This window comes from Rattus norvegicus, chromosome 1 (assembly GCF_036323735.1).
Source record: "Rattus norvegicus strain BN/NHsdMcwi chromosome 1, GRCr8, whole genome shotgun sequence".
Lineage (NCBI taxonomy): Eukaryota > Metazoa > Chordata > Mammalia > Rodentia > Muridae > Rattus > Rattus norvegicus.
Window position 1 is genome coordinate 242,079,649 of NC_086019.1, and position 12,013 is coordinate 242,091,661.

Here is a 12,013-nt window from a genome sequence, read left to right on the forward strand (position 1 = left end):
GGCTGAGAAACACCTAAAGAAATGTTCAACATCTTTAGTCATAAGGGAAATGCAAATCAAAACAACCCTGAGATTTCACCTCACACCAGTGAGAATGGCTAAGATCAAAAACTCAGGTGACAGCAAATGCTGGTGAGGATGTGGAGAAAGAGGAACACTCCTCCATTGCTGGTGGGATTGCAATCTGGTAAAACCATTCTGGAAATCAGTCTGGAGGTTCCTCAGAAAATTGGACATTAAACTACCTGAGGAGAGCTATACCTCTCTTGGGCATATACCCAAAAGATGCCCCAACATATAAAAAAGACACGTGCTCCACTATGTTTATCGCAGCCTTATTTATAATAGCCAGAAGCTGGAAAGAACCCAGATGCCCTGCAACAGAGGAATGGATACAGAAAATGTGGTACATCTACACAATGGAATATTACTCAACTATCAAAAACAATGACTTTATGAAATTCGTAGGCAAATGGTTGGAACTGGAAAATATCATCCTGAGTGAGCTAACCCAATCACAGAAAGACATACATGGTATGCACTCATTGATAAGTGGCTATTAGCCCAAATGCTTGAATTACCCTAGATGCCTAGAACAAATGAAACTCAAGACAGATGATCAAAATGTGAAGGCTTCACTCCTTCTTTAAAAGGGGAACAAGAATACCCTTGGCAGGGAAGAGAGAGGCAAAGATTAAAACAGAGACTGAAGGAACACCCATTCAGAGCCTGCCCCACATGTGGCCCATACATATACAGCCACCCAATTAGACAAGATGGATGAAGCAAAGAAGTGCAGACCGACAGGAGCTGGATGTAGATCGCTCCGGAGAGACACAGCCAGAATACAGCATATACAGAGGCGAATGCCAGCAGCAAACCACTGAACTGAGAATAGGACCTCCGTTGAAGGAATCAGAGAAAGAACTGGAAGAGCTTGAAGGGGCTCGAGACCCCATATGTACAACAATGCCAAGCAACCAGAGCTTCCAGGGACTAAGCCACTACCTAAAGACTATACATGGACTGACCCTGAACTCTGACCTCATAGGTAGCAATGGATATCCTAGTAAGAGCACCAGTGGAAGGCCAAGCCCTGGGTCCTGCTAAGACTGAACCCCCAGTGAACTAGACTGTTGGGGGGAGGGTGGCAATGGGGGGAGGGTTGGGAGGGGAACATCCATAAGGAAGGGGAGGGGGGAGGGGGATGTTTGCCCGGAAACCAGGAAAGGGAATAACACTCGAAATGTATATAAGAAATACTCAAGTTAATAAAAAAAAGGTATTTAATCTCAAGCCCACCCTGAGAATTGGGGTCTGATTTTAAACATCCACTTTCTGCCATGACAATAAATGCCTTAAAGCCATGGACTGTCTCTTTTCATCCCGATTCACTGTGGGGAACCATGGAGAAGGCTTTTACCAACAGAGTCACTGTCTAAGTTCCCTTAGAAGGCCTCTCTGCACTCCCAGCCACAACCTCACCAAGTCTGTCTTCACTTTCAAGCCAAGAACTATTCCCACAGGACCAACTGGAGCCCCCCCCCGTCCCCTGCCTGCCCTAGACTAGATACAGCCTGTGGGCCCCAACTCTGTTCTTAGCTCTTCCTCAGCTCTTAGCAGTGCCTAGATGTCAGAGAGCCTCAGAACCAGATGGCCTCCACCTCTTGCAGGCCTGCAGATCCCCAAACCAGATCCAGCTTTCCAGATCCTCAGACTGCACTTTCCCACCCTGAGCAGTGCCTCAGAGCAAATCTACAACCCAGCACCCATCCAGTGTGGCATGGGACAAGCATAGTCAAACTCCCTGGGTCCTGCCTTCCCAAGCAGTCATGTCCTGTGGTGGAAGGAACGTGAAACCCATGAATCTACAACAAAAGTTAAAGATTTAAAATGTTTGACAGATAAAACAGAATAATATTTCCATCATCTGGATTGTCTGAATGCAGTACAAGTGTCTCCCAAGGGTTCACTAATTGGTCTGTGGTGTGGTAACATTGGAAGGTGATAGAGTCTTTAAGAGATGGGGCTCAATGAGAGGTCCTTGGATGACTGAAGATGCTGGTACTGTCCTCTCAACACATCACTGTGGTTCTCATGGAATCCTTTGGCAGTCCAGAGGAAGTTGGTTGAAAAGGAACAAGTCCAACCCCACCTATCTCTTTAGCTTCCTGTTTGAGAAACTATCCCTCCTCCTCCCCTTTGTGTCTCCACCACTGTGATGTCATCTGCTGCAAGGTATGCCTGAGAGACAAGCCACTGCTGGTGCCTTGCTCATGAATTTCCAAAATGATGAGCCCCACAAGCTTCTTTATAAAGTGATTCTGCTTTGTGTATTTCATTATAGTAACCAATAAATAAACTAGTGCATGGTCCCTCTTCATTTTTGAAATAGGCCATTGGCTGACAAATGTGCACATTTGTTACCATTTTATTTGCACTTGAAGTTCTTTTAGCATTAGCCAGCATTTGGTTACTAAATTAACCTGATACTATTTTCACTGTTTGCTGTATGCACATTCAAGTCTTCTAAATTGAGTGGGATGAACAGGATAATCCAGTTTACTGGTTGTGCACAAGGAAGATTCTGGAAAAGACTTTTGTACCTCTCAACAGCACTCTTAAAGTAGGGATGTTGGCCAGGAAAGGGATCTACAGATTAAATGTTCTTATGCTGTGTTCTTAGATGGTCTCTGTTTCTTGCTGAGTTTCCTAGCAAGCATAATTAACTCACAACCTGTGAAAACCAGTAGGGAGGGTGGAGGGGTTGATGAAGGCACCATTACTTCCTGTGAGTTTTGCTTTCCTGTAAAGAATTCAGGTTCTCTAAAGTTCTGTGCTATTTTTAAGTGTTCTCATTGTAATGTGAAGCAGGTCCCAATCATACAATGGTTGAGTTGGTATGGTAATTGCATAACAGGAACTAGCCAAGGTGCTAAGCCCATAAAACTGACCTAAGACCCATTGTTCTCTGTCTTTAACAGTGACAGATTTTAAAGAGACAACACCCTGTGGCACATTTTTTTCCCCTTCAGGTACAAATAAATGAAAACTTAGTTTATAGGTCCTGTGGTAGGTGTGGCTAATTTTATATCTTTGATAAAATGAGGACCATTGTTATCTGAAGAAAGCTAGGCTGATGCAAGTTAGACAGAAATTGTATAAAGGACAAATGGAATGAAATCAGCACTTTTGGTTTTCTTCTTTTATTGATTATTTTATTTATTTACATTTTGAATATTGTCCCCCTTCCTGGTCTTCCCTCCACAGAACCCCCATCTTATTCCCTTCCTCTTTGCCTCTAAGAGGGTGCTTCTCTACCTACTCACCCACTCCTACCTTATGCCTTTAGCATTCCCCTTTGCTGGGACAAGAAGCCTCCACAGGACAAAGCACCCCACCTCCCATTGACGCCAGGTAAGGAAATCCTCTGCTACATATGTTGCAGGAGCCATGGACTCACCCATATATTTTCTTTAGTTGGTGGTCTAGTTCCTGAGAGCTCTGGGAGGCTCGGGGGGAGTGCGGGGGGGGTGTTCTGGTTAGTTGATATTGTTCTTCCTATGGGATTGCAATCCCCTTTAGCTCCTTTGCTCCTTTCTCTAACTCTTTCATTGGGACCCCTAGCTTAGTCCAATGGTTGGCTTTGAGTATCTGTATCTTTTTTAGCCTGGTACTGGCAGAGCTTCTCAATAGGCAGCCATACCAGGCTTCTGTCTGCAACAACTTCTTGGCATCTGCAATAATGTTGGGGTTTGGTGTTTGCAGACAGGATGGATCCTTAGGGCAGTCTCTAGATGGCCTTTCCTCCAGTCTCTGCTCTATTTTTGTCCCTGTATTTGTTTCCTTTAGACATGAAAAATTCTGGGTTAAAATTTTTGAGACGGGTGGGTGGTCCCATCCCTCAACTGGGGGCCATGTTTATCTACTGGAGGTGGTCTCTTCATATTCTATCTTCCCACTGTTGGGTATTCCGGCTAATGCCATCCCTATTTCATTCTGGGAACCTCTCAAATCCCTGACATCTGGGACTTTCTAGTGGTTCTCTCTGTTCGCCCCCCAACCCCCTGCTGCTAAATATGTCTATTAATTCTCCTGGCCCTCTGGACTTCTCTCCTGTTTCTTCCTATACCTGACCCTGCCCTCCTCCCCACCCTCCCCTCTCATCCAGATTCCTCCCTCTTCTAAGTGGGATTGAAGCATTCACACTTTGGCATTCCTTACTGCTAAGCTTCATATGGTCTGTGAGTTGTATTGTGGGTATTCTGAACTTTTGGGCTAATATCCATGTATCAATGTGTACATACTATGTATGTCCTTTTGGGTTTGGTTTACCTCAATCAGGATGATATTTTCTCCTTCCATCCATTTACCTGAAAAATTCATGAAGTTATAAGTTTTAATAGCTGAGTAGTATCCCATTTTGTAAATGTATCACTTTTTCTATATCCATTCTTCCATTGAGGAACATCTGGGTTGTTTCCGGATTCTGGCTACTGTAAACAAGGCTGCTATGAACATAGTAGAACATGTGTCCTTGTTATATGTTGGAGCATCTTTTAGGTATATGTCCAGTAGTAGTATAGCTGGGTCTTCAGGTAGAACTACTTTCTGAGAAACTGCCAGACTGATTTCTAGAGTGGTTGTATCAGTTCACAATCACACCAGCAATGGAGGAGTGTTCTTCTTTCTCCACATCCTCATCAGCATCTGCTGTTGCCTGACACTTTTGGTTTTCTAAGGAATGAACAAAGTTATATTGATGTTATAGAAAAAATTAAACTTAAATTTGAACAAGTTAATTAATTGATTCATTTTGTTGTTATCTTTTGAGACAGGATCTTACTATGTAATCTTTACTGGCCTGGAGCTTGCTATGTAGACCAGGCTGGACTCTGACTCATAGAGATCTGCCTATTTATATCTCTTAAGTAATGGAATTATGTATGTGTGCCACTATGCCTCCCTGACATTTTCACTTTTAAAAATATATTCTTTTCTAGAATATTGGAGATGAATGTCAGAATTTCTAGATTTATGATAATTATATGTAAAGATATAATTATAACTGTCCTATGAATTTCTAGTCCTAAGGGAAATTACAAACTTAGAGAAGACAAAAGAAAGTATTCATAGGATTAAGTTCAGTTAAGTGAAAACTCCATGTTCAGGTTATGAGTCTAAATAGAAGGATGTATAAAACTTTTTTTTTTTCCGGAGCTGGGGACCGAACCCAGGGCCTTGTGCTTGCTAGGCAAGCGCTCTACCACTGAGCCAAATCCCCAACCCCTCCTTTGTATTTCTAAATGTAGCATTTGACCAGGGTGTTGAAACTGCAAAGGTGAGGAAGTAGGGCATAACTTTCTTGTGCTATAAATACTAATAAACAAGTGGACTTGCCGACAGTTACAGTTCATTAAGCATAGTCCACTTGGGATAATTTTATTTATTTTTGTTTTTTAATTGATTATTTGGGAATCTCACATCATAAACCCCAAACATATTTCCCCCCTTCCTCATGACCCCCTCCCTCCAACAAAAAGGAGGGGAGAAAAGAAAAAAAACTAGAACAAGTCCATTTTATCTTATCCATAGTCCCTGGTGCATGTTCAAATAGTGAGTGTCCAGACCCACAAGGGACATTTAGTGTTTCTCTGCCTGCATCCACTCCAGGAGCCATAAACTGAGAAGAGGCTTATGGTAGCCAGAGAGGGTCAGGGCCAGCTTTCCTGATTCATACACTACTTGTACCATCATGCTATGTGCCAGTGAGAAGCAGGAGCAGCTCTCCTGCCAGGTGCAGGGCCATCTCTTTTGCATCTACTGATATCAATATGGCTTCAGGCAGCAGTTCACATCAGGGACATCCTCATGGGCTGAGATGATAACATAGGCCTCAACATGGCCTCAAGTGACTACATATGCTAGTTACATCAGCGTGCCTCCAGTCCCCATTTGAAGGAAACAAAGCCAGAGGACATCACCAAGGCATCCACGGACCTTAGGCTTCATTTAAGCCTGGGGCAGCAGCATGGATCACAGACACCAACTTTGCCTCTGCTGGTATCTGAGACCATGTTGGTCCTTCAAGGAGGTTCAATCCAGAAAGTGAATCTTTCCTCATCTAGGGCTTCTGTAGCTACCCAGAGACAGGGGACTTGTGTGGCTGGGTGGCAGCTTTGGGGGCTGAGTCTACCTCTGCATAAGCTCCAGACTGCTCTACACAACCCAATGACCCTATTGAGCAATGACACCGTGTCTATCTCAGCCCTCTCATCTGTCACCCTCATTACATTTCTAGTTGCTCCTCTCTTTATACCTCATGTACAACTCTACTTTTCTTTTTCCTGACTTTCTACACATACCTGGTCACTACAGTGGCACCCATCACCCTCTGTAAGGTGGGGGTGGTGTTGGGTGGGATTCACGATCAGAGAAGGAGATCACTTTTTTCACTGTTCAGTTTGGCTGTTCATCTTGAGAGCTGTTAGGTGCAAATCTGTCAGTACCATGATATAGTCATTATGATCTCTGATGGTAACATTTGCTAAACATTTCCTGTCATGAGACACATTTCTAAACAGTTGCCTTTAGAAATTCATTTTCATAATGAAATTAGGTCACAGCTTTGTTCTGTAGTGGTAGGCCAAATTCTTGGAGAAGCAGATTCCAACACTGAGACATGTGTGGAAGAAGTAAGTAGGGATTGTATTTGGAATCATCTAGAGCGGTGTTTCCCAGCCTCTGGGTCATGACCCTTTCAGGTGGTTGCCTAAGAATACCAGAAAGACGGTTACTCACATTATGATTCATAACAGTAGCAAAATTACAGTTATGAAGTGGCAATGAAGATAATTTTATGATTGGGGGTCACCACCACATGAAGAACTGTATTAAAAGGTCACAGAATTAGGAGGTTGAGAACCACTGATCTAGAGGAGGAAGAAACAGGATGGGCTGAAGGGAGAATTTGGGTTGAGTCTTAGCTCAGGTTTCTGTGGCGGGGTGAAACTCTTTGACCAAAATCAGCTTGCAGAGGAAAGGTTTTATTTGGCTTACATATTCTGAATTGCAGCCCACTGAGGAGCCAAGGTAGGATCTCAATCCAGAAGAGAATTGGGAAGCAGGAGCTGATGCAGAGGTGATGAAGGAAGGGTGGTCACAGGCTTGCTCAGCCTGCTTTCTTATGCAACCTAGGACCACCAGCACAAAGATAATCCCACACACAATGGGCTTGGTCCATCTCCCCTTCCCCATCAACTACTTGTTATGAAAATGCCTTACAGTATTGCCACTTACAGCCAGTTCTTTTTTCCTCATTAATTAATTTATTTATTCATTTTAAATTCCAATCACTGGTCCCTTCTGGCCCCTCCTTGCACAGTCCCTCTCCCAGACCCCTAAACCCTTACTTTCTAAGAGGGTGGAGCCTCCTCTGGGTATCCTCCCACCTTGGCACATCAAGTCTCTGCATGGCTAACCACATCCTCTCCCACTGAGGCCAGACAAGGCAGGCTAGCCAGGCAAAGGGATTCCACAGACAGGCAAGAGATTTAGGGACAGCTCTGCTTTAGTTTGGGAGAGCCACATGAAGACCTAGCACAATCACTACATAAGGGCAGGGCAGGGTGGGGGGCATAGGCCCCGCCTGTGCATGCTTTTTGGTTGGTGGTTCAGTCCCTGTGAGCCCCCAAGTGTCCACATTAGCTAATTCTGTTGGTTTTCTCCTGTGGAGTTACTAGTCACTTCGGAGCCCTCAATATTTCCCCCGACTATTCCAAAAGAGTCCCCGAGCTCAGTCCAATATGTGGCTGTGGTTCTCTGCATCTGTTTCAGTTAACATCTCTCAGAAGATTGTCACGAGAGATTCCTGTCAACAAGCACAACAGAGTATCATTAATAGTGTCAGGAACTGGTGCTTGCCCAAGGGATGGGTCTCACTTTGGGCCAGTTATTGGTTGGCCACTCCCTCAGTTTCTGCTCCATCTGTGTTACTGTATTTCTCATAGTCAAGAAGATATCTTTTGGGTTGAGAGTTTTGTGGGTGGGTTGCGGTCCTTATTCCTCCACTGTTACAACCAGTTCTCATAGAGGCATTTTCCCAGTGAAGATTGCCTCTTTTAAAGTGACTACAATTTCTGTCAAGCTGATATTGAACATCCAGCATGGATTACAGCATAGTTACAAAAAAGTACCACAGCTGATCCCACAGAAAACTCAGGCCTCTGAATCCTTGCATCAGTCAGACATTTTGACTATCCACTGACGGGTTCTGACCTTCATCAGAGACAGTCCTTCGGAAACAAAAAATTCAGTGGTTCTATCCCCTGGATTTTGATATGCCTCAATTTATCTATTTTCCTCTAATCTCACTCCTTATCTTTTCGGGCAATTAATCAATGACTTCCTAGCAACTTATTCCCCAAGTCCAATTACTATCTTTTCCAATTAGGCAGACACATAATTTGTCAACTAGACTGGGGGATACATTTGGGAATGTAAGTTAAGATGTCATTAAACATAAAAAACAAATTTAGAAAGCAGGCATCCACAAAGGCCATCCAAAGTAAACAGGGACATATGGATACTTCTCTATTTACTTGCACAGCTGCCAGAATATGCTTCTTAACACTCATCTCTGACCCTGTCATTTGCCATTTCACATGTGTCTAGGGGGACAGCACGCTCTTCTAGTGATTGCATTGCTTTGCCTGGCCAAATCCTTATTATAAATCCATCAAATAGCTGTCCGCATCTCTTGCAGTTTGGAATAAATTAAAATTCTTTTTTATATTTAGTTTTGTGTGTGCACATGTCGGGGTCAGAGGACAACTCAAAAGAATCTGTTTTCTCCTTCCATCATGTTAGCTTTGGGAAATCAAACTCAAATCTCAAGACTTGGCAGAACATGGCTGTATTGTGTAAATTTTGGCCAATAGGAGTCTTCCTGGTGTTAGATTGTTGCTTTCTGGTATTATAGTATAGGTCCATGGTCCTACCTCAGCATGGGGCAGTGTTCCTCATTTGTGCTGTAGTCAGAAATAGGGCCCATGTTTCATGCTTCTGTTGACCATGAAGAGCAAGGAGGCTACCTTTTGCTGTGATATCCTTGACTACAAATGCGCAGTTGAGAGGGAGGGACAAGGAAGGATTCTGTGACAACACGTACCTCTCAACAACCCCTTCCCCAGCAACAGCCTAGCCAAAAAGGTACCAAGGAGAACTCTTCAAAAGTGTGATGGAGATGCTGAAGAATTGCTCTCCACAATCGATGGCTTCCGGCAGAGATGTGGGAGGGAAAGGACTTAGTTCTATTTAAGGAGCAAGCCACTAAGAATTTGACCATGCTCCAGTGAGAACCTACATAATTTTTTTTTTAAATTTTATCTTTTACTTCTTTTGTTGTAGGGGTAGTGATCACAGGTTAGGGATGGACTTGGAAAGAATGGGATGGGATTGTGATTGGGGTACATGATGTGAAATTCCAAAGAATCAATAAAAATGTTAAATGAAAACATGAGTCAAATTCAGAAACTTCCAGGCAGAGAAGAGTATACCTAATGTGCTGAGCTGATGAAATCATTCCTCACCACAGTTGTACCCCACCAGGCGTGGGAAGACCTAGGCAACATCACCCTACCGTCACTACCACCCTCCTTTCAACCTTGGCCATCACCTTCCAATTGCTATTGGAGCAGTGGTTGTATGAATTAATGAGGGGACATTTCAAACAAGGTCTGAACAAGGCACAAATTGGTCATCAATTCTTACTATACACATCACAATTTTCCACAAAGATTTCTGTTTTGTTTTGTCTTTTTTTTTTTTGGTAGAAAATCATAAAAGCCTTCCCTATTTAGAATACACTTATTTTTACAAAAAGTTATTTCTTTCAACTTCTCCAAGAAAACTATTCTCCTAACTATACTTGTAGCATTTCTTTCTTTTCTTTTTTTTTTTTTGGTTCTTTTTTTTTTTTTCGGAGCTGGGGACCGAACCCAAGGCCTTGCGCTTCCTAGGTAAGCGCTCTACCACTGAGCTAAATCCCCAGCCCCCACTTGTAGCATTTCTTAAATATTACATTGTAATACAAAGTAAATTCACCAAAGAAAAGTTTGAAATGATAGAATAGCAAAGGGAAGGAGAAGAGAAAAATTCTACATGAAAGAGGCAGGCTGCTTTCATCTCAATTGCAAACGGAGTGGCAGGACCAACACTCAACTGAGCTGGATTGTAGTGGCAGGACCAACCCACAGAACACACAGTCTGGGACTCTGCCCTGATGACTGCCAAGGGAGTTCTGGTGTGGGCAATGTTTCTGCAATAGATGCCATTCCCATCTGCTGACAAGGAAGGTGTACTGCCTTGAAGGGGACAGTATGGTGTCAGAAAGCAGCAGCTACAGCAGCAACAGAGGGGAAGTGGAAGCGGAAGTAGAGGAGGAAGAGGAGGAGGAGGAGGAGGAGAAGGGAGAAGAGTAGCAGGAGGAGAGGGGGAGGAGGAGGAAGAGAAAGAAAGGAAAAAGAAGAAAAGGAGGAAGAGGAGAGAAGATGAGATGAGAAGAATAAGAATAGGAAGAGGAGGAACAGGAGAAGGAGGGGGAGTTGAAGAGGGAGAGGGGAGAGGAGGAGGAGGAAGCGGAGGAGGAGGAAGAGAAGGAAGAACACATATGATTGAGTTTGGATGTTCAAAAATTTTTCTATACCTATTAAAAGTAAAGTTTGTGTCAGACTTCTCTGTGATTGATGTTATGTGAGAATCAACAGCGTGACTCAGAATTCTGATGGGTCCTAAAGGATTGACTATTCAAAGGAAATTTGCCAAATGATACTCAGAAGTCACATTACTCAGAAGACCATACATTTGTCAAACTTAAATGATAATGTTGAAGCGAAAGTCAACTTCTTAAAGATATTTTCTTGATCACTGTCATCTTGACCTCTTAGACTCTTCATTACCTTTTTCTCTTAGATTAAATAACATATTTTGAGTTAAGATATTTTTCTGTGTGGCCTAGGTAACCTTGAACTTATGATCTTTTGCCACACACACACACACACACACACACACACACACACACACACACAGATACACACACACGCACACACAGACACACACACACACGCGCACGCGCACGCATGTGTGTGTGTGTGCGTGCGCGCGTGTGTGTGTGTGTGTGCGTGTGTGTGTGTGTGTGTGTGTGTGTGTGTGTGTGTGTGTGTGCATGTGTATGTGTTTGTGTATGTATAAAAAGATTTAGGGACCAGGAAGATGGCTTAGCTGTTAAAGTTTATTGGTGCCAAGCCTGAAGATTTAAATTTGATCTCTGGCTTTCACATGGTAGATGGGGCAAACAAAACCTCATAAGCTGTTACCAAATGTTATCAAATATGTGCCCTGGTGCATATACACCCACACAAGTGAACATAAACAAATAAATAACAAAATATAATAAATTAAAAATATATTTGCTGTAGAAATGCGTATCTATGCCTATACTAACACTGTTTGCACAATTATCTTTTTATCTTTTCTGTTTCTATGTGGAAAGAGGTAATACAGAATGAAGAGGAGGAGTTGGGTTTTTGTCAATGAGGTAGCTTCCTCCCATCTAAATTCTAAATCATTAATGTGCAGGAGGTGAAATAGGAGACATGAATCAACTTCTTTCTCTTTCAGCACCAAGTTCCTCAATCAATAACACAGATTTCTTGTAGACATGTTTCCCTGGTCTTTGACAATGATCACTTTCTTGATGTTGGATCAACTACCTACCTAGGGATATGGTCATGCAGATGAGAGCTGGCAGAGCAGTTTCAATTCCCAGCTAAGCTATGTGGATTTAGAGATGTTTTTACTCCAGTATTTTTCAGCCATTCTGTGGTAGACAACTTCCCCATCAGTCATTTGTTTGCTGCTTCTGTAGAAACTATCTTGTCTCTAGAATTCATGAATTCTGGTGCTTTTCTCTCACTGCAGTGATGCTAAGTATGCAGGGAGTGCATGACGTCAG